This window comes from Ovis canadensis, chromosome 14, assembly GCF_042477335.2.
Source record: "Ovis canadensis isolate MfBH-ARS-UI-01 breed Bighorn chromosome 14, ARS-UI_OviCan_v2, whole genome shotgun sequence".
Taxonomy (NCBI): Eukaryota; Metazoa; Chordata; class Mammalia; order Artiodactyla; family Bovidae; genus Ovis; species Ovis canadensis.
This window is the reverse complement of record NC_091258.1, coordinates 40,742,596-40,767,446: the sequence shown is the minus strand read 5'-3', so window position 1 is coordinate 40,767,446 and position 24,851 is coordinate 40,742,596. Positions and strand designations below refer to the sequence as shown.

The window sequence follows — 24,851 nt, the reverse complement described above, 5'->3', positions numbered from 1 at the left end:
ATGTCATCACAGATGATGGGGTGGGGCAGAAGGAGACTATACAGACAGTGATACTTTCAAATTTCAGCCTCCTCAGTAGACTTGACACTATCTCATGAGAAGCAGTGGCTCACTGTAGCACTTATCCTCAAATAAGAGGAAACATCAGAATCTGTAGCAGAGGAAGAGGAAATATCAGTTGAGTCTCTGACCTACTGCCCATACCTGGCAAACACAAATTTCCTGTTAAGCAATCTAAGAATCAGGTTTTCTGAATTTTATCTAACTCTGACAATTTACATCAAATAAGAGACATTAGGATTGCCCAATTTTTCTAGCCTATGTTTCCTTCAAAGAGTTTGATGAAACTTATATGTAACTCTGTGATGTGTTTCTCACATCAATTTACCTCACAGAATTAAAAATTTTTAAATAAGGATATAAAGATGTCTCAAATGTACTTTTATTAGTAAAAACCCACCTGACATGCTATGCACAGCTAACAATCATATATTAGAGGGGGTATTAAAACTAACATTTCCATGAAAATGAACAGAATGATAAAGAAAACACAAAGCATTTGAGGGTTTGAAGGAGGAAGCAGTGATATCTAAATAAGACGTGGTGTGGCACATGAAAGATTTTACTAATGAGATATTTGAAGAGTTATTTTCTATTTCAGTTCAGTTCAGTCGCTCAGTTGTCCAACTCTTTGTGACCCCATGGATTGCAGCATGCCAGGCTTATCTATCCATCACCAACTCCCAGAGCCTAGTCAAACTCATGTCCATTGAGTTGGTGATACCATCCAATCATCTCATCCTCTGTCATCCCCTTTTCCTCTCGCCTTCAATCTTTCCCGGTATCAGAGTCTTTTCCAATGAGTCGGTTCTTCACATTAGGTGGCCAAAGTACTGGAGTTTCAGCTTCAGCATCAGTCCTTCCAATGAATATTCAGGACTGATCTCCTTTAGGATGGACTGGTTGGATCTCCTTGCAGCCCAAGGGACTCTCAAGAGTCTTCTCCAACACCACAGTTCAAAAGCATCAATTCTTCGGCACTCAGCTTTCTTTATAGTCCAACTCTCACATCCATACATGACTACTGGAAAAACCATAGCTTTGACTAGATAGACCTTTGTTGGTAAAGTAATGTCTCTGCTTTTTAATATGCTGTCTATGTTAGTCATAGCAATTTTCTATTTACTAGTCCCTTAATTTGCTCCAAAAAGACAAAGCCAGTGATTCAAAGATAAAACACTTCACTTGCAAAAATTTTAAAATGTCATGAAAAGTGGAACATAATGTCTTACAAAAGAGTGAGTTTCTATCAAGTAGGTACTTTAAGCAAGAGAGTGTCAAGTAAAAAATTTCTAAAGATGTTTTTGACTTCCATTCACAAGGTGTGTACCATGGAAGAGCTGATCCAGGTTAGGTTAAATGATGTTTCTGAACAAAAGAAGGAAAGAAAGAAATCTGTCATTGAATATGATTGAAAAACACTAAGTTAAAAGAAATTAGACTTTTAATTGCAAGACTTAACAGAGTACTTTAAATAATAATGCTCATTCCTTGGCAATGAATGAAGAGGGGATGTGAATCAAAAAGAATGAATAAAAATGATGTATCTGCGATCTCAGGATATTATTTTTGCCTTCTTATCAACCTTGCTCCAAACTATTCTAAAACCTATTGTACAGAGTGAAGTAAGCCAGAAAGAAAAACACCAATACAGTATACTAACACATATATATGGAATTTAGGAAGATGGCAATGACGACCCTGTATGCAAGACAGGAAAAAAGACACAGATGTGTATAACGGACTTTTGGACTCAGAGGGAGAGGGAGAGGGTGGGATGATTTGGGAGAATGGGAATTCTAACATGTATACTATCATGTAAGAATTGAATCGCCAGTCTATGTCTGACGCAGGATGCAGCATGCTTGGGGCTGGTGCATGGGGATGACCCAGAGAGATGTTGGGGGGAGGGAGGTGGGAGGGGGGGTCATGTTTGGGAACGCATGTAAGAATTAAAGATTTTAAAATTAAAAAAATAAATAAATTAAAAAAAATGAAGTTGTGCTTAAAAAAAAAAATAAAATAAAACCTATTGCTATGTAATGCTAGTATGTTAAAATAATAACAGTAAATACAAACCAGCTATGGAAGATAAACACCGTATTGGTGTTTAATACAATATGAATGTCTAATATTTTATGAGTGCATAAAATAGAATCTCAACATAATGATAGTGAAGAACAGTAAATGTGGTGACATTATCCATAACATATTTACCCCCAGTTGGCAATAAGTCACTGGGCTTGAGGCAACCACTTTAAGTCAAATTTCAAGACCTTGGAGTAACTCATTCATTTAACTGGAGTCTGTAATGAATAATGTTTCTGCCTCCAATGAGTCAGTTGATTTAGCCAGCCCATGCCCTGTATGCCTTGAGATCTAGTCTTGACTCTTTTTCTGCTGCTCTCTAGATGATAGGGGAGCTGACCTCTACAGGTTTCCAGGTCAGCTGACTTCTGCCTGGGTCTAATCAACAGGAGATGTTGATGAGAGACTGGAAGGCATGGAGAATAGAAGATGAGAGATTTCCCTTCTCTTTCTCTGCCTCAGGCTAGGTCTGCAGTGCATCAGAATTGCTTTGATGATTCTAGCCCTTTGGACCTGGTAAACCTTCCTTTCCCTTGGTTCATCCTGCCTAGGAAGACAGAGGTTTTTTTGCTTTTGGTCATCTCTAGATTATACTGGAGTTTTCTTTTGGCCTCTTACCAGTTCTATCACCCATATAACACATTTCCAGCACTTTATCTTATGTATTTTCAGTGGTTTCTGTTTTCCTGGTTGGATTCTGATAAATATAATGGTTTTCTACATTATAGGAGCATTTTTTGTCAATGTTAATGCATTACTGATGTTGAAGCTGAAACTCCAATACTTTGGCCACCTGATGCAAATAGGTGACTGAATTGAAAAGACGGTGATGTCAGGAAAGATTAAGGGCAGGAGGAGAAGGGGATGACAGAAGATGAGATGGTTGGATGGCATCACCGACTTGATGGACATGGATTTGGGTACACTCAGGGAGTTGTTGATGGACAGGGAGGCCTGGAGTGCTGCGGCTCATGGGGTCACAAAGAGTCGGACACACGACTGAGTGACTGAACTGAACTGAACTGAATGCATTACTATTTTCTCAAAAGATTCTGAAGATGAAAAGGATCTTGGAAATTGCTTAGCTAAACAGACTAAAGTGTCTGGTAAAGAGAGAGAGACAGCCAAATGGGTAGGGATGTGAAATTCTCATCCTTGTTTCAACAAGATCATTGTAAATATTTACCTATTAACAGGTATTGATTCTATGTCATAAAAAAAAGCTGTCACATTGATGTGGTTGTAAACCTTAATGTTACAGAAAAGGCCCAGGTAAGACTTGACTTTTTTTCGTTCAATTCACTTTCTATTACATTCTTTCAGATTCATCAACATTTTATAAAGTAAATCCTGCTTCCTCCACCACAGTATCAAAAAGGACTCTCCTAGATTGTCTTGCTTTATCTTGCCATCAATTTCTTGAAGGTGGAAGTATTATTCAGAAATTGAGATTCAGAAAGGTGAAGTAGCCTGCCTTGGAGAAGGCAATGGCAACCCACTCCAGTACTCTTGCCTGGAAACTCCCATGGATGGAGGAGCCTGGTAGGCTGCAGTCCATGGGGTCGCTAAAGTCGGACACGACTGAAACGACTTAGCAGCAGCAGCCTGCCTACATCTCTACTGTAAATAAGCATCCAAATCAGACCTAAACACCCCATTAATGTCCTTCCACACACAGTCCTGTTTCCCTTGATGATTAAATGCTTACCTGATCTTACAGTTACACGAAGAGTTTTAGAGAGCAAAATGGTGGAGTTCAATTTTGGAGATGTGAAATAAAAGTGAATATGCCTTCTAGCAAGGACTTAATCTAATGCCTGATCTACCTCTGATATAGTAACTGTTGCTGACTGTTTTTTGTTTGTTTGTTTGTTTAAACAATGTCTTATAAGAGATTCCATTCCCAAGGCACAAGATGAATATTAGCATCTATATACTTTTCTGTAATCTTCCCAGGTGGCTCAGTGGTAAAAAATCTGCCTGCCAGTGTAGGAGATATGGGTTTGATCCCGGGGTTGGGACAATCCCCTGGAGAAGGGAATGGCAACCCACTCTAGTATTCTTGCCTGGAAAATCCCATGGACAGAGGAGCCTGGTGGGCTACAGTCCTTAGCGTCACAAGAGTCGGATGTGTCTAACCATTCATGCACACTTTTACTTAGCCTACCACTTAGAATACACCTGTGTCACAAATCATTCCACCCTAGCTCCTCAATTAATATTATAATCCTCATCATCATTGTTTCCAAAGTAACTCAGTGTAGAAGCTTTTTCTGATGAGGGAAAGAATAGACAAAATTGTTTAACAGACTCACATATGGGAGGGAAAAACCAATTAAAGACTATCTCTGAACCAGGACCGCCAATATGAGATGAGATGCATAACTAATCAGCCCAAGACATACAACAGGTGAAGTGAGGAAAATGTGATTGTGAGAAATGTAACAGTCTGATGTGCGTAATTCACTTTTCCCATGGAGCCCTGGCCCATCTGCTGTGACTCAATTGAATATCAAAAGATGGAAGGAGGCCATCATTCATTAACTTACCCAACTCCTTCAGGGCCTGGCTTCGCCTGAGCTTTGTTTTTGTTCTTGCACCAAAGATTTGGAAACCACTAATATTTCTCTCTGGGTTTCCAAACTTCCCATGCTAGGATCTAATCCGATTCTCTTCCAAAGGGACCAGAGGTGTGAAGTGCTGTATACACAAAGCAAAGTGTATCGAACATTTGTTAAAGCACCAGAGAACTGCCTCCTCCTCAGCTCTGATGGATTAAAACCATGAAAACATAGCACTAATTCTAATGTTCTTGGAAACAATCCTCCCAGGCTTTCTTTTTCCTATGTCTGCCTGGGCTCAGGCGGATTTCTCACACTAAACATTGCCAGTCAGGCTTTGGATTCATTGCTCAAAAGAGTTTCTAAACGTGAAGGCACACAAGGAGTGAGTAGATGATTTTAAGCTAATTCTGTAGATATGAGTCATTTTAATTTTTATTGGAGTGTAGTTGCTTTACAATGTTGTGCTAGTTTTTTCTGTACAACAAAATGAATCAACTATATGTGTCTACATATGCATATATCCTCTATTTTTTGAATTTCCTTCCCATTTTGGTCACCACAGAGCACTGAGTAGAGTTCCCTGTGGTATCCAATAGATTCTCATTAATTATCTGTTTTCCATATAATATCAGTAAGATATATATATGTCCATCCTAATCTCCCAATTCATCTCACCACCTCCTCTTCCTGCCTTGGTCTCCATATATTTGTTCTCTACATCTATGTCTCAATTTCTGCTTTGTAAATAAGATGTGGTACATATATACAATAAAATATTACTCAGGCATGCAAGGGAACAAAATTGGCTGATTTGTAGAGACATGGGTGGACCTAGAGACTGTCATACACAGTGAAGTAAATCAGAAAAACAGACTTTGCTTTACTTAAACAAATCAGATGCCTTTAAGAGTGCATATATAATTTTTAGAAAATAGTTGAGCTTACAAAATATGCACTGTTTACAAGTAGAGATATGTCTTAACCATGTTGGTGATCCCTTCTGTCTTATATACATACAGACAATAATCCCTACATTTTTTGTTTGTTTGATAGATGGATTTTCAGTTTGACCAGTGTAAAATCAAACAGTACTAATACTACAATGAACTAAATGCCTTTTAAGTAATGTTTTTCATTTGTTAAAAATTAAAGACAAACATGGGGCATTTGAGTATCAGGATTATTCTCTTTTCTTGATTTAAATATTGCTTTCATTGCACTTTAAAAAATAATTAGTTTTATGTTAAAAATGTATATTTTGAAAAGTATATAATTTGGTGAAACTTGATGAATATATAAATCTTTGTAACTATCAGCCAGACCAAATTATAGAAATCGGAGGTTTTTCCTCCTTTCCATCTCAAAGATGGAATCACTCTTCTATTCTGATTGTTCAGTTCAGATCAGTTCAGTCACTCAGTTGTGTCCAACTCTTTGTGATCCCATGGACTGCAGCACGCCAGGCCACCCTGTCCATCACCAACTCCCGGAGTTTACTCAAACTCATGGCCATTGAGTTGGTGATACCACCCAACCATCTCATCCTCCTGTCCCCTTCGTCTCTCACCTTTAATCTTTCCCAGGATCAGGGTCTTTTCCAATGAGTCAGCTCTTCGCATCAGGTATTGGAGTTTCAGCTTCAACATCCACTGGATCATCGAAAAAGCAAGAGAGTTCCAGAAAAAACATTTATTTCTGCTTTATTGACTATGCCAAAGCCTTTGACTGTGTGGATCACAATAAACTGTGGAAAATTCTTCAAGAGATGAGAATACCAAACCACCTGACCTGCCTCTTGAGAAATCTGTCTGCGGGTCAGGAAGAACTGGACATGGAACAACAGTATTGGAGTTTCAGCTTCAACATCAGTCCTTCCAATGAACATTCAGGACTGATTTCCTTTAAGATGGACTGGTTGTATCTCCTTGCAGTCCAAGGGACTCTCAAAAGTCTTCTCCAACACCACAGTTCAAAAGCATCAATTCTTTGGTGCTCAGCTTTCTTCACAGTCCAACTCTCACATCCATACATGACTACTGGAAAAACCATAGCCTTGACTAGACGGACCTTTGTTGGCAAAGTAATGTCTCTGCTTTTTAAAATGCCACCTAGGTTGGTCATAACTTTTCTTCCAAGGAGTAAGCATCTTTTAATTTCATGGCTGCAATCACCATCTGCAGTGATTTTGGAGCCCCCCAAAATAATGTCTGCCACTGTTTCAACTGTTTCTCCATCTATTTGCCATAGATGCCATAATCTTTGTTTTCTAAATGTTGAGCTTTAAGCCAATTTTTTTCCTCTTCTTTCACTTTCATCAAGAGGCTCTTTAGTTCTTCACTTTCTGCCATAAGGGCGGTGTCATCTGCATATCGGAGGTTATTGATATTTCTCCTGGCAATTTTGATTCCAGCGTATGCTCATCCAGCCCAGTGTTTCTCATGATGTACTCTGCATATAAGTTAAATAAGCAGGGTGACAATATACAGCCTTGATGTACTCCTTTTCCTATTTGGAATCAGTCTGTTGTTCCATGTCCAGTTCTTCCTGACCCGCAGACAGATTTCTCAAGAGGCAGGTCAGGTGGTTTGGTATTCTCATCTCTTGAAGAATTTTCCACAGGTTATTGTGATCCACACAGTCAAAGGCTTTGGCATAGTCAATAAAGCAGAAATAAATGTTTTTTCTGGAACTCTCTTGCTTTTTCAATGATCCAGCGGATGTTGGCAATTTGATCTCTGGTTCCTCTGCCTTTCCTAAAACCAGCTTGAGCATCTGGAAGTTCGCGGCTCATGTATTGCTGGAGCCTGGCTTAAAGAATTTTGAGCATTAGTTTACTAGGGTGTGAGATGAGTGTAATCGTGTGGTAGTTTGAGCATTCTTTGGCATTACCTTTCTTAAGGATTGGAATGAAAACCGACCTTTTCCACTCCTGTGGCTACTGCTGAGTTTTTCAAATTTGCTGGCATATTGAGTGCAGCCCTTTCACAGCATCATCTTTTAGCATATGAAATAGCTCAACTGAAATTCCATCACCTCTACTAGCTTTGTTGATTGTTGCTGTTCTGATGGTTGCTGTTGTTTAATTGCTAAAAATCCTGCCTGACTCTATTGGGATATCATGGACTATATCTCTCTTGGCTCCTCTGACTAGGATACTCCAGGCAGTAAAACTGGAATGGGCAGCCATTTCCTTCTCTAGGAATGGAATTTTCCTGACCCAGGGATTGGAACTGTGTCTCCGCCAGGAGGATTCTTTACTGCTGAGCCACTGGGAAGCCTCTATTCCAATATTTCTAATGACTGAAGTCATACAGGAGTATCAGGTAATTTGAAATAGATATGGTAACATTATTCTCTTAACACTTTAAAACAATTTAGAGCTTTATATCTAATTCATTATCAGTGGACCCAGTTTGCAAGTTTTTCTAGTAGAAATACTAGAGTAAACAAAATTACTTTATTCTCCTTTGCAATTTTTTTTTCTTTTTTAAAAAATATAAATTTATTTATTTTAATTGGAGGTTATTAAAATTTAAATAACAGAAATCAATATTGATCTTGCAAATAGAATAAAAATACTTTTCTAAAATGAAGTAATGTAAGGGTATAAGAGAGCTTCTAAATTTCTTGGGTTAAAAAGTAGACTTAAAATCATATCTGGAAATATAAAGCTTACTGCTTTTCATTAGGGAGTCTTACTTAAAACCAAGATTGTTGGGCAGAGTACAACCCGTTAGGTTGCAAAAGGACAGTGGAATATAGCTACAATCTAGCTATAATTTCCAAAACCAGATTAGAAGTATAAAATCTTTAGGAATTACTAGCAGTTTTGAGGGTTATATTTAAATATGCCTGCAAAGATGTTTGGGCTTCCCTGTTGGCTCAGATGGTAACGAATCTACCTGCAATGCAGGAGACCAGGGTTCAATCCCTGGGTTGGGCAGATCCCCTGGAGAGGGAAATGGTAACCTACGCCAGTATTCTTGCCTGGAGAATTCCATGGACAGAGAAGCCTGGTGGACTTAAGTCTATAGCCCGGTGGGCCTGGCTATAGTCCATGGGGCCATACAGTCGGACACAACTGAGCGACTCACACATACACACACACTCGAAGATGCTTAAGAATGTAAGCTTATATGCAGTTGGAAGGCTGCAAGTTCTGTTTTCCTGTCAGAAACCTTAATCAACTGACACTGTTGATACAGTCCAGAAACAATGAACATGATTAGTGGAAGTTACACATTCTACTCATTATTACTTTGTTGAAGACTCATTCAATTGAGAGAACAATATTATAGGACTTACTTACACTGATGTGAATCATTTGGTTCATAAACAAATGAGTAATGACCTGTTAATCCAGGAGATTAAAAGCTAAGTAGATATTTCACAAGAACAAAGACCAGTCTAGGGGAGGAAACAGCAAATTCATGTTAGTCATTGGCTTTCAAAACTGAAAAATGTTAGACAACTTGAGTTTGTGGAGTGGAACAAGGGAACACAGCTGCCATTTTTGCTGAGGACCATTTATAAAGAAGTTTCAGTTTCTTTTTGAAAAATTACTTGGATTTCAAACAAAGAGTGAAAGTCGCTCAGTCATGTCTGACCCATAGAGTCCAAGGGATTCTCTAGGCCATACTGGAGTGGGTAGCCTTTCAAGCAGTTACTAAGAAAATGGGTCCTTAAAGAGATCCCCCCCCCAAAACTTTGTAAATAGCTACCAAACATCTCCTGTGGATGTGATATATGACTCTGGGATTTATTTCACTAGACTTTATACTCATCTTTAATCCATGGACCCACTGTAGTTCAGTTCAGTTCAGTTCAGTCACTCTGTCGTGTCCGACTCTTTGCAGCCCCGTGAACTGCAGCACGCCAGGCCTCCCTGTCCATCACCAACTACCGGAGTTAACGCAAACTCACACCCATCAAGTCGGTGATGCCATCCAGCCACCTCATCTTCTGTCGTCCCCTTCTCCTCCTGCCCCCAATCCCTCCCAGCATCAGAGTCTTTCCCAATAAGTCAACTCTTTGCATGAAGTGGCCAAAGTACTGGAGTTTCAGCTTTAGCATCAGTCCTTCCAAAGAACACCCAGGACTGATTTCCTTTAGAATGGACTGGTTGGATGTCCTTGCAGTCCAAGGGGCTCTCAAGAGTCTTCTCCAACACCACAGTTCTAAAGCATCAATTCTTCAACATTCAGCTTTCATCACAGTCCAACTCTCACATCCATACATGACTCCTGGAAAAATCATATCCTTGACTAGATGGAAGTTTGTGGACCCACTGTAGTAGGTAGGCCTATAACTGTAACTCTATTCATGCTACCATGAGAGAGGAAATTTTCCCAGAATATTGGAAAAATATAAAGAACTAGAAATTGGAAGTTTAGAGAGATCAAGAAAGTCAATCTGGTAATAATAAGGTGATTAGAGCAGAGGATTCAAATAGGGTCTAACATGGTGATTTTAAATGAACTTATTTAAAAAAATAGAAATAGATTCTTAAACATAGAAAACACAAACTTATGGTTACCAAATGGGATAGCTGCTGGGGTGGAGAGGATAAATTAGGAGATTGAGATTAACACATACACACTATTATGTATAAAATAAGTAACAAGGACCTACTCAGTAGAGCAGGAAATCAAACTCAATACCTTGTAATAATCTATAACAGAAAAGAATCTGAAAAAAATGTATATGTATATGGGTGTGTATGTGAATAAAGTCAGTTCACTTTGCTGTATAATTGAAACTAACAACATTGTAAGTTAACAATACTTCAATTTTAAAAATGAATAAAAGGATCTTATTGCAGTTCATGTCAATGAGCGTTATGCCTTTGTTTTCTTCTATGAGTCTTATAGTGTCTGGCCTTACATTTAACTCTTTAATCCATTGAGTTTATTTTTGTGCATAGGAAGTGTTCTAATTTCATTCTTTTACATGTAGCTGTCCAGTTTACTCAGCATCATTTATTGAAGAGGTTGTTTTTTTGACTTTAACTAAGCTATTTCATGTCTCTGAAACTGGGTTCTTCATTTCTGAAAAGAAGAAGATACATTTTTAAGGACTCCTCTAGCTCTTAAATACTATTGCTGTAATTTAAAGTGGAGCTGGTCTCTAAAACTTGCTGATTTATACTTGAAAAAAAAATGGTGATTTTACTTGGTGTTAAAAGACCTTTTCAAACTCTTCAGTCAGAAAAAATAAATTTTTTTTAATTTTCTTTTTTTTACTTTACAATACTGTATTGGTTTTGCCATACATTGACATGAATCCGCCACAGGTGTACATGAGTTCCCAACCCTGAACCCCCCTTCCACCACCTTCCCCATATCATCTCTCTGGGTCATCCCAGTGCACCAGCCCCAAGCATCCTGTATCCTGTATCAAACCTAGACTAGCGATTCGTTTCTTACATGATAGTATACATATTTCAATGCCATTCTCCCAAATCATCCCACCCTCTCCCTCTCCCACAGAGTTCAAAAGTCTGTTCTTTACATCTGTGTCTCTTTTGCTGTCTGGCATACAGGGTCGTCATCATTGCCATCTTTCTAAATTCCATGTATATGTGTTAGTATACTGTAATGGTGTTTTTCTTTCTGGCTTACTTCACTCTGTATAATCGGCTCCAGTTTCATCCACCTCATTAGAACTGATTCAAATGTATTCTTTTTAATGGCTGAGTAATACTCCATTGTGTATATGTACCACAGCTTTCTTATCCATTCATCTGCTGATGGACATCTAGGTTGATGACTTTACAGTTTGTAACAAGATGTCTTGATTCTGGATTTCTGGGCCTGCAAGCATACACTGACTTTCCTATGTAGGATCCTGTTAGATATCAGAGAGTCATTTAGCTCGATATTTCTGGTACTGAGACAAGGGGAAATATGGATTTGTATTGATGAAATGCAATAATGATGTTTAATCTTAGACTCTCAAATGCTTGTATTTTTAGAGAAAGGAAGGTAGTCTTTGACTGAACAATATTAAGACCTGAGAACACAGCTTTATTTTTCTCACTTTGCATGATCATCGTGCACATAAGATACAGAGAGTTTTAAAAAATGACTGAAGAATAAATAACAGACTCAGGGTTAAAAATTCAAGTAGGTTTGAGTCCAGTCCCATGTTTTTCCATAAATTAAATATTAAAGGATTTATAAGTGGTCAGTCAGGATGTAAATCAAATTGGGGGGCTTTACAGATCATATCAGCTCTCTACCCCTGACTCACATGTGCTATTATAAATATGCTGTATTCTATTTTAGTCTTCATCAAAGTTGTGCTGGCTTAGTGTTCAACAGGTTTTGGATTGCTTAACCTCAGCAAACCATTTGAAAATCTAACTATGCCATCCAGTATAGTCACTGGAATGGCCCAATTAAGAATATGCTATTCTTCTCAATGTAATTTAACTATGCCTTTTAGTAGCTTTAAGGCTGCATGAATATTAGAAGATTTTGAATGCATTTGCTAATATGCTGATTACATAATCAATGATACTGATCATGTAGTAGGATAAATTGCCATTGACTTTGAACTGCCTTAAAATTCCCCAAACATAAATTACCATAAAATTTTAATTTGAACTAATTTTGTTTCTAGAAAAGGCAACAGACACTATCATTCTGCCTATGTATTTATTTGTAATTCATTGACTACAGTCAGTGTTCTTAGTATTTCAGATGAAATCTTGCCATTGAAATTTTTCCATTAAAATTATCTAGAGCAGACTTACTGGGTCCCTACTACAATTATATGCATATTCCAGGCCTGATATACACCCTCATTCCTCACCATTTCTGTCCTAGTAAAACATATCTCTCTTACTTGTACTACAATGATCAAGCATCATATCCTTAAAAAATGTCTTTCTTGTAACTACAGGCCATGGTACATAATGTGTATACTTGAAGTAAGTGTTAGTCACTCAGTCATGCCTGACTCTGCGACCCTATGCACTGCAGTCCACCAGGCTCCTGTGTCTATGAGATTTTCCAGGCAAGGATGCTGGAGTGGGTTGCCATTTCCTTCTCCAGAGGATCTTCCCAACCCAGGGATCAAACCAGGGTCTCCTGTACTGCAGGCAGATTCTTTACTGACTGAGCTACAAGGAAGTGTATGCTTTACTCTCATGGAAAGAAGGGAAGAAAGAGGAAGATACAGTATATTAAGAACATTAATTCTACTGCTAGTAATAATAGAAGCTAACATTTATTGATACTTATTCCATTAATCACTTTATATACAGTAATGTTGTCAGTGAAACCCCAATCTAACCATCAGGAACATTGCCTGCAGTTGATAGTCATTTTGTTACTGATAGCACAGGAGAATGCCCACCATAGGAAACCATGGGATATCTCAGTAAGCATACTGTGTATGTGTGTGTGCATGCTCAGTCACTTAGTTCAGTTCAGTTCAGTCACTCAGTTATGTCTGACTCTTTGTGACCCCATGAATTGCAGCACGCCAGGCCTCCCTGTCCATCACCAACTCCTGGAGTTCACTCAGACTCACGTCCATCGAGTCAGTGATGGCCATCCAGCCATCTCATCCTCTGTTGTCCCCTTCTTCTCCTGCCCCTAATCCCTCCCAGCATCAGAGTCTTTTCCAATGAGTCAGCTCTTCGCATGAGGTGGCCAAAGTATTGGAGTTTCAGCTTTAGCATCATTCCTTCCAATGAACACCCAGGACTGATCTCCTTTAGAATGGACTGGTTGGATGTCCTTGCAGTCCAGGGGACTCTCAAGAGTCTTCTCCAACACCACAGTTCAAAAGCATCAATTCTTCGGCTCTCAGCTTTCTTTACAGTCCAACTCTCACATCCATATATGACTACTGGAAAAACCATAGCCTTGACTACATGGACCTTTGTTGGAAAAGTAATGTCTCTGCTTTTGAATATGCTATCTAGGTTGGTCATAACTTTTCTTCCAAGGGGTAAGTGTCTTTTAATTTCATGGCTGCAATCATCATCGCAGTGATTTTGGAGCCCAAGGAAACAAAGTCTGACACTGTTTCCATTGATTCCCAATCTATTTCCCATGAAGTGATGGGACCAGATGCCATGATCTTTGTTTCCTGAATGTTGAGCTTTAAGCCAACTTTTTCACTCCCCTCTTTCACTTTCATCAAGAGACTTTTTAGTTCCTCTTCACTTTCTGCCATAAGGGTGGTGTCATCTGCATATCTGAGGTTGATATTTCTCCCAGCAATCTTGATTTCAGCTTGTGCTTCTTCCAGCCCAGCATTTCTCATGATGTATTCTGCATAGAAGTTAAATAAGCAGGGTGACAATATACAACCTTGATGTACTCCTTTTCCTATTTGGAAGCAGTCTGTTGTCCCATGTCCAATCACTCAGTTGTGTCTAAATCTTTGGGATTAGGAAGGAGTTATTATAGGATTTGGGCTCCCCAGGTCACTCAGATGATAAACATTCTTCTTGAAATGCAGGAGACCTGAGTTTGATCCCTGGGTCATGAAGATCCCCTGGAGAAGAAAATGGCAAGTCATTCCAGTATTCTTGCCTGGGAAATTCCATGGACAGAGGAGCCTGATGGGCTACAGCCCATGGGGTGACAAAGAACTGAACAGTATTAAGTGACTAACACTAATAATTGTAGGACTTAGGCCCCAGTTGAATTGGGGTGGGTCCAAAGAAGTGGAGATTCACACAGGTTTGGGTGATGTCAGAAAGCAGGTATAGTTCCATAACTGTATATCTCAATAAATCTTATTTGCTGGGAAGGTGAACTAACAAAAGCCTAAAGCTGTATTGATAAAACAGAAGCAGCCATCCATATTAACTAGGAGAAAGGGTTGTTGGGTACTTTGTGCCTTGAACAATATTCATAATTGGTCAGTTTTTAGACTTGACTGTGGAGTGATCTTGTTATTGGTGTGATCCATCATGACCACCGTATGGTCTTCTCTGATGTTGATATTCTATGTAATTGCTTATGTTCAACAGTTGAATAACAGGGCCTGGCAGTGAGTGCAAGAACAGCAAGTAGCAACAGCAAGGCCGAGCTGACAGCCCCAGGCTAGCTCCAGATGCCCAGGACTGCTTGTCTCTTACTTGATACATATATTAGGCCATTTATTTCATCAACAATCTGATCAGTTTTATGCTACTATCATCTCCATTCTATTGGTGAGATAAATGAAAGTCAGATGGGTTATATAACTTGCTCAAGGACACAGTGACAGTAATTGGACTCATTAGTGGAACATTAGGCTGTCTGCTTCCCTGATTCCAGAGGCCAAACCATTAATCCTACACTAAACTCTCCATTAATAGGCATATGAGAGAAATAATTATTGTATTTTTCTCCTTTTGAGTCATGTTATTACCCTAAGAGCTACAAACATGAAAAATGTTTCTCAACCCTCTGATATCATCAAACATTTCAATTGTAGCCCTTCTCTCTCCCCTCAACCCTTCACAATGTTTCAGCTTGTAAAGTGGTCAGCTTGCTCTGTTGAGTCACAAGGTCCGCTCAAAGCATATTATTCTGATGCCTTATGCTGAAATACAGAAAGCATAGAAATGTTTCCAGGCTGAGACACCCAAACCCATAAATAGGCAAAGCTTTCCCCTGCCTCCTACCCAAGGATATGAGCAGCAAAACTTTCCTGAACAATCCCAGGAACACCCTCTAAGATTGCTTAGGGATTTATCTGACTTACAACCCAAGTCACAGCAGCCCTGGACAGCTCAACAATATGATGTGGTTCCTCATGACTTACTTTCATACAGACTGGTATTCAGCTTTATCTTCTTCCATGAATTCAGTCACTCTGGGAAGAAGTCAGACTCATGCTACTGGACATTTCATACTTTTAAGATTAAAGACAGGGAATTCCCTGGTGGTCCAGTGATTAGGACTCTGCTTTCGCTGTTGAGAGCCTGGGTTTGATTCCTGGTTGGGGAGCTAAGATCCCACGAGCATTGTGGCATGGCCAAAAAATAAGTAAATAAATTAAAAAATAAAAGATAGTTAATAGCTTGACCCCAAATTTGGCTAATTTCATTTTACATTTATGGGTATATAATATTTTGCTGCACTTATAATTATATAATATAATTATATTGCAGGTCTATATAACATTAGAGATAAACTTCTAGTTTTACAATATAACTGTAAATTCTGAAACGTTTCTCCTAATGTATGGTAAGTCCCCTCCCTTTGAATGTGGACAGGTTTGTGACTGCTTTGGTCACTGAAATATAGCAGAAGTGACCCAATGTGACTTATGAGGCTACATTATAAAGGCAAAGCAGCTTCTGCCTTGTCTGTTGGAAAACTCATATTTGGAGCCCTCAGCCCCAGATGGGAAGTATGTGAAGTCTGAGATTGCCTACATCAGCAGATGAGCCCTTCCTGCCTAGGAACCAGACCTTTGAATGAAGCTGTCTTGGGCCCTTTGGACCATTTGCCATGATAATACCACTGGAAGATATCTCACCACACCACATAGGACAGAAGAACCACCCAACTGAGCGCTGCCCAGATTTCCAACCCAGAAAATCACAATATACAATAAAAGAGTTATTATTTTGTCATAGTTTCATACACAGAAGTAGATAACTGGAATAATTTACCCCTGAAGAACTTATTGCAAAGAATTTCACATGGCTGGAGAAATGGATAATTATTAAAAGGGACCCGTCTTTTTGGCAGATTCAATACATCATGAGCATTATTTGATACTTCTCCCACACCCAAAAAAGTAATGCAATCTGTATACGGTTGGGAGGCAAGCAAATATCCCCTTAAATTATTTTGTGTAAAGCACACCAACTATTCTTTAAGTATTCATTCATTCAACCAGTGTACCATTCACCACAGGCAATAAACTTCGACTTGAATTTCACTTTGTGCAAGGTTTAAGTATGAATTTTTATGGACGCAGTAGTAAGAAACAAGTATATACTACTCCTCAAGGATGTTTTGAGTTTAGAGAAAAAATACAAATTTTAAAAATAATTCTGGTATTTTTGTGACATATTTTCAGTCATCATTTTCTAACATGTCCAATTATCTTCTTCAATTTATGGATTCAAATAGCATGGAAATGCAGTTTAGTTTAATAGGTAATCTACTGAATTACGAACATAACAAAATGATTTAACTGGTATGAAGTTATTTTTATATTAATATACAAAAATAATTTAGGAGAAATGTTACTAATAAATATTAAATTGCTGAATTTAAATATAGTAAGTAAAAAAGGTTTGTATCAGCAGATCTCAAATTGAGTCCATATTTTCATTTAATACACTTTTTTCAAGTGTGTCTAGTACTTTGGTAATTAAAACCTCTGTCGGTCCTTTGCCACTAAATCAGTGTATATTTGCCTTTGGGACAGGAAATATGTAAACCAAAATAAGAGAAATCATGACTGATCTTATTTTTGAAGTTATAAGAAATATATTAGGTGATAGGTCTTGATAAAGCATAATTTTATATTTTACTACTAGTTACAAAAATTATATCACCTCTTATACAGCTACAATTTTCTATTGAAAATAATCAAGATTCTCATTAAGTAAAAACAGTTTTATAATCATCCCTCACTCTACACTATATATGGTTAAAGTATAGGGGTGAACAATATATGAAGTATTCAGATACCCATTAAGAAACTGCAAATATAAGAGGACTAATGCTGAAACAAAGAACAATTGGATGATTAAGAAGGTCAGGGGAGGAACTGAAAGACATCTTTACACAATTCATTAATAAATTCTAACCAAGATCATAAAGGGGGACATGTAGAGAACTCTGTAGCTGCATATACTTTAACACTGATGCTGTGAACACTCATTCACATGGACCAGAACTTTCCCCACATTTGGAATTTGAATGATTTTAAGTGGTAAGATAGCAAAATGAAAAATAAAATAAATCCCGCAATAAGAAGCCATTTTCCTTTTAATCCATCTTTCAGTCCTTTTGAATACTGTGAAAGATTCAGTTTGGCACTGGTGTGTCCTAAACACCATTCTGAAACTTGTTTAATCCAACAAAGAGTCGGTTTATGGCACAAAACCATGACAAAATAGCACAATCGTATTACACTGTGATCACATAGCTTTTTGTATTTATTTTTATATTTACCTTACTTTATCAACTGACACTGATTTTTACACTCATAGTAATAGATAAATAGCTTTCCAGAATGCTGATAGAGTACACATGAAGATTTAATGAGGTATATATGATTACTGCCTGAGCCTTCTGTTCCCGAATGAAGATACATATGTACAGAATCTGAATTTGATTCTGCAGCCAAATCCACTAAAAATGTTGCTATCTATAAATTTGGTTGTCCAGATTCTAATCTTCACCACCAACCTCTACCTCCCATGTCAGAGGCACTATCGTCTGTCACCACAATTAAATAACAAGAACTTCTAACTGATCTCCAGTTCCTATCTCTTTCCCTATCTGTATTCCATTTTAAATACAGCATCCGAAGTATCCCATAAAAAATGCTGTCAGACCCCACAGCTTCTCTCTACAGATTCCTCCAACATCTCCCCACTTTACTCAGAACCAAAGTCCATCTATTTGCAATGTCCTATTGAGATCTGGGTGCTGATTATCAACTTGACCTCACCTATTACAAAGCTCATCCAACTTGCATCCACCAGAAAAAAAAAAAGTTCCTAAGAATATTATTAATATGTCTCCAAGATGTTTGACACTAATACAAATATTTTCCATTAAATTCGAGTTCTAATAATTTTTATTAGATGGTGCTATTTCATTTTTAACTTTTGACATAAGTATTCAACCCCTTAAGCAGTTAATGTTTTGTGCAATTTGAATGATGACTTTCTGGTCTTTATAAAATTAGGACAGTCTTTAAAACTATTAACAATTTATATGTACAATTATTTACCAGTTCTCAAATCCCAGCCTTTATTATTCTTCATAAAAGGCCAAAATCCTATGGTGTAGAGTGAGATCCAAACAGCCCACTGACAGGATGCTGAAGCAAGCGGGAGAGACATGCTAATTGCTCACGCACTCCATTATTAACATGTTCCCAACACTGTTTTCCATTTCACATCATGTATCAGTAAAAATGTGGCAATGACAAGGTAATAGAAGGAAGATTAGCTTTAATGTACTCCCATTCATGTTTATAGTTAGAACAAATATGAACTAATTTATACCTTTAGCTATTTTTCTTTTCTGTGTGTATTGTAACAAATGTGAACATTGCTGGTGTAAGTGCAATCGATCAGTTGAGATAAATGCAAGTTGAGTTCAATGAATCTTTAACACATTTTCATAAGGCTACCTTTTTTAGTAAAAATTGTTAGTCATTTCCCTGTCAGCATAAACACCACAGAATCCTGGGAACTCCAGGTTCCAGTAGGCAACATGGATTTTTTGATTAAACAAGTGAATTGAATAGCAACAAGTCAAATCAAGTTTGTGAACAATTAGATGGTACTGAACAAACAAATAACAAAGCTTGCATTTGATCTTAAAACTACATTTTATGTTTCAACAGTACAGCTAATCAATATTTTGAAAGGTCTTGGACAACTGTAAAATGGTATGGGCAGTTAGTTCTGAATAACTCTAAGTGAAATGTATCCCAAATTATTCACTATTTTTATTTAGTGTTATATTTTTGGATATCCTTTAAATACTAGAGACATAATTAGAATGACTAATAGAATCTTTATCAAATTTAATGATATACTTTAAATATATCAACAGTGAAGACTTTGAGTCAATTTTCAAGGCATACATCAATACAAATACAAGTTGGCACAATGGAAATCTCTTTTTAGATACTGATCTAGATACATATAGATACAAATATATATATATATATATATATATATATATATATATGTAAGTCCTCTATTGGGTATAATCCAAACAAATATACTATCAAGCAGTGCTTAGACCTCAAAAGCACCTAGAAATGCCTCAACTAATAACAGTGCTTGTTAATTTCCCATGCTCACATGGTTCAAAGCTCTGGTGCCTTAATACTGAGATGTCAGGAATAGTTTGGGGAAGGAACTTGGTGGTGACACTCTCCCTGTTTGAGGTGTGTACTGTCTCTGTAACAGCTCACTGTGAAACAATCACTGAAAGCTATTTTCACTTTTCACCTTTTTGCATGAAAGCGAAAATCCTCTTCAGATTTCTTTCAGTTTGCAAAAACTGGTATAAATGTAGATCTTTTCAAAAAACTAAAAGGGCATGAAACAAACCTTCAAAAAGCAGGGGATACCTATATACCCAAAGGAACTGAAATCAGGATCTCAGAGATATCTGCACTCTCCTGCTCACTCCGCATTATTCCCTATAGCCAAGACATGGTAGCAACCTAAACACCCACGGATGGACGAATGGAAAAAGAAATGTAGCAGACACATATAGTGGAACACTCTTCATCTTCGAAAGAAAATCCTGCATTTGAGACAATATCAGTAGACTTGGAGTACACTATGCGAGGTGAAATAAGCCAGACAAACAAAGACAAATGCTGCATGATAAAACTTACATAAGGAATCTAAAATAGTCAAACTAGTTGAAGCAGAGAGTAGAAGGTGGCTTCCAGAAGGTTGGGGGAGGGAGAAATTAGGAGATATTAGTCAAATGGTACTAGCTTTGTTATGCAAGGTAAATGAGTCATAGAGAGCTAGTACAAAGTACTATAGTTAAAATACATGCATATAGTTAAAATTTGCTAAGAGGGTAGAGTGTATGTAAATATTATCAAAATATTATGCAAAAATAATAACAATAAAAAGGGCAGGAGGAGACACTTGGAGGTGATGGTATAGATTGCAGTGATGGATTCAAAGAGGTAGTTCTCTCTAAACTCACTAAACTGTATACATTAAATATGTACAGCATTTTGTATGCCAGTCATACCTCAATAAAGTGGTTTTAAAAGTGAAACGTTAAAGCAAAAAGTTGACAGTCACAGAAAATCACCACTGTGATTCTGATTGCTTAAATGCAAAATCTATCCCTCTAAGAACAATTCATGATTTCCCTAGACAGGTAAATGTCTTTCTATCTAAATTCCCATGTCATTTTATTCGTTGATTTTGTCTCAACAAAAGAATAATGTTTCAGAGTCACAAAAATTGCTAAAGCAATCTGTACCTCATTTCCATTTATTCTTTAGGGCTATCCTATATTCGACAAAAGTATTGATAAAAATAAATGTAGCCCCAAGATATTTAAAAAGGATAAAATAGTCTCTATAGCATTCTTACACTCAGTTCAAGAGCTGAAGAAATTTTTTTAGAAATATATATTTAAACCACTTTAAATAGGAATATTGGCACTTAACACAAATTTTGCAGGGGTCAGAAATGACAAAGTACTCCAACATATTCAGATAAACTTTATTCCTAGTGTGGCATGCATTAACATCATTCACCACATACCTCTGGTTCTCTATCCAGCCAAATAGTGGGACTGCATTTCCCTGCCTCTTGGAGCTCAAGGGCCATGCAGCCAGCATTGGTCAATGAATATGTGAGTGGGAATAATATGTATGACTTCTAGGTGGAAACTTTAGGAATTAATGTGCAACCATTCCTACTTAATTTTTCCCACCTTTGCAATAACCAGAGCACATCCAGACAGTTAATCTACTTCACACTGTGCCTCTGAATGAGGATGATGTAGAGCTGAGCCCATCAGCCACTCTGTGCTGTTCATATATTGTTAGTTGAGCAAGAAACAACCTTCTGTCATTTTAATCCACTGATATTTTTAGAGTTGTTTGTTACAGCAGCATAATCTAACTTATACAGACTGATATACTTATTATTATCATTTTTCTTAGAAAAAAAGAAATATATGGCTCATATTTTCTGGAGCAATATGTCACAAAAGTAAAAACTAAAATATTGAATGTGCATAGTTAAACAATGATGTGATGTATGATATGCTATTTTCCTTTAAAAATATCATTTCTCTAGACTGGAGGGCATGCAGCAAGCATCTGTCAACAACTTGCCACTTTGATCACATAAAAAAGTTACTTTATGAGATCCTTTACTTTGAAATGTTGAATTTTTTATTTTATCCAGAATCTTGTCTGCCATGCTTGGTTATGACACAAATCAAAAACTTTTTTTTAATTATACTGATCAAAAATAGATATTATGATAACTTGACAGGTGAAGCCATCTACCTTTTAAAACTGAAAAAAAGTTCCAAAAGTTGATAAGTGTGTTTGAAAAATACACAATTTCTACAATAAGTATCAACTTCCTGAAGGAAATCCACTTTGAAGCTTGGATATTAAACATAACAGTATAAACTGCATTTGAAAGAGGTAAGACCACGAAAATTGGAAATGTCTAGTCTTGGTCCCTTCACTGTCGGGTGGGTCCATATGGTAAGATCTGGCCACTGAAGTGTGAGCAATTTTGACATACATAATTTCAGGCTGAGGAACTGAAAAGCCTATTTTTGATGTGTCAGACCTTCTTCCAAGTTCTAGTACTCAAAGTAGACTCATATTTCTGATAGGGTTGATAAAAGATGGCAACATCTCTGCCAGTACAGCACGATCTTCAGTGATTTCCTTATACTGGCTAATACCTTAGCAAATTGACTTATTATTAAACATTCCTGGAACAACACTAATTTAAGCATCCCATCTGTTTTTTGCTGGGCCCCTAAGTCATAGAATCAGGCTGTGGCCCAGAATTTTAGGAGGAAAATGGCATCCCTCTTTCATCTACCTGGCTTATGATAACCATGTAACATCAAGAATAAGTAAACCTCATATATTAAGCCACTGTGAAGAGAATTCTTTATCAAGGCTCCAAAACCCTAAGCCAATCCTGAAAAATACACCTATTGGACTAAATAAGAATTCGTCTGTACCTGTTTTAAAGAAACTGGTAAGGGGGTGAATACAGAAGGAAAAAAGCCAAAAGAAGGTACGTTTTAGAATAGTGCTGGCAGAATTTTTCAGAGGAACTCTGGAATGTAAATGATACATCAGTTCAGGGGCTTAACATTCCAGGTTCCTATGCAATATTGTTCTTTACAGCACAAGATTGTACTTACACCCTAGACACATCCACAGTTGAACATCATTTCTATTTTGGCACAGCTGCTTCGTTCTTACTGGAGCTGTTAGTAATTGTCCTCTACCTTCCCCAGTAGCATATTGGACACCTTAAAACCTGGGGGATCATCTTCCATCATCATAATCTTTTAATTTTCATACTGTCTGTGGGTTCTCCAGGCAAGAAGACTGAAGTGGGTTGCCATTTCCTTCTCCAGTGGACCTCATTTTGTTAGACCCCTTCACCATGACCCATCTGTCTTCGGCAGTCCTGAAAAGCATGGCTCATAGCTTCACTGAGTCATGCAAGCCCTTTGCCACAACAAGGCTGTTATCCATGCAAGGGCCTTAGGAAGCATTACTGTGAACAAAGCTAGTGGAGGTGATGGAATTCCACTGGAGCTATTTACAAAGATGATGCTGTTAAAGAGTTGCACTGAATGTCAGCAAATCTGAAAAACTCAGCAGTGGCCACAGGACTGGAAAAGGTCAGTTTTCATTCCAATGCCAAAGAAGGGCAATGCCAAAGAATGTTCAAACTATTGTACAATTGTGCTCATTTCACATGTGAGCAAGATTATGTTCAAAATCCTTCAAGCTGAGCTCCAGCAGTGCATAAACCAAGAACTTCCAGATGTACAAGCTGGATTTAGAAAAGGCAGAGGAACGAGAAATCAAATTGCCAATATCCACTGGATCATAGAAAAAGCAAGAGAATTCCAGAAAAACATCTACTTCTGCTTCATTGACTACACTAGAGACTTTGCTTCTGTGACCACAACAAACTGGAACATTCTTCAAGATATGGGAATAACAGACCACCTTACATGTCTCCTGAGAAATCTGTATATCGGTTGGTTAAGAAGAAACAGTTCGAACCGGACATAGAACAACAGACTGGTTGAAAGTTGGGAAAATAGTACAGCAAGTCTGTATATTGTCACCTTGCTTATTTAACTTTTATGCAGGGTATATCATGTGAAATGATAGACTGGATGAATCACAAGCTGGTATCATCATTGTGGAAGAAATATCAAGAATCTCAGATATCCAAATGATACCGCTCTGATGGCAGAAAGTGAAAAGTACCTAAAGAACCTCTTGATGAAGGTGAAAGAGAGGAGTGAAAAAAGATGGCTTAAAATTGAACATTTAAAAAATGAAGATGATGGCATCCAGTTCCATCATTTCATGGCAAATGGGGAAAAATGGAAACAGTGACAAACTTTATTTTCTTGGGCTCCAAAATCATTGCAGATGGTGAGTGCAGCCATGAAATTAAAAGCCACTTGTTCCTTTAAAGAAATGCTAGGAGAAACCTAGACGTCATATTAGAAAGCAGAGACATCACTTTGCCAACAAAGATCCATCTAGTCAAAGCTATGGTTTTTCCAGTAGTCATGTATGAAGGTGAGAGTTCAGCCTTAAAGAAGGTTAAGCATGGAAGAATTTGAAAAAAAAAAAAAAAGAGAGAGATGCTTTTGAACTGTCAGCTGGAGAAGACTCTTGAGAATCCCTTGGATAGCAAGGATATCAAACCAGTCAATCATAAAGGAAATTGACCCTGAATATTCACTGGAAGGACTGATGCTGAAGCTCCAACACATTGGCCACCTGATGCAAAGAGCTGACTCATTGGAAAGGACTCCGATGCTGGGAAAGATTGAGGGCAGGAGGAGAAGGGGACGACAGAGGATGAGATGGTTGAATGGCATCACCGACTCAATGGACATGAGTTTGAGCAGACTCCTGGAGATAGTGAAGGACAGGGAAGCTTGGCATGCTGCGGGCCATGATGTCACAAAGAGTTGGATAGGACTGAGTGACTGAACAACAGTAGGTTTATTGTTCAAGGAACAATAAAGGCCCGGGTTCTTGTCATGACTAAGGGAGTGAGGAAGAGAACGTTGGAATATACAATTAGAGAGAGAATCAAAGCCAGACAATAGGCCCTTGCAAGCCAAGGCAATGTTTATTCTTGTGTATGTTTGTTATTGATGTTGTTTTCTATTGTAAGTCACTAGAAGAACA

At 37.8% G+C, this 24,851-nt stretch overlaps 1 long non-coding RNA gene across 1 annotated transcript in view; it reads right to left on the bottom strand.

The window, feature by feature from the left end:
• Nucleotides 1-420: 420 nt before the first annotated feature.
• Nucleotides 421-24,851, bottom strand: part of LOC138419827 (uncharacterized) — a 109,354-nt gene continuing 84,923 nt past the window's right edge. Inside the window, exons 2-4 of the long non-coding RNA XR_011249085.1 lie at nt 6,280-6,361; nt 4,698-4,848; nt 421-1,428 (exon numbers count right to left, since the gene is read on the bottom strand). This is a non-coding gene — a long non-coding RNA (uncharacterized lncRNA). The remainder of the gene's footprint in view (nt 1,429-4,697; nt 4,849-6,279; nt 6,362-24,851) is intronic.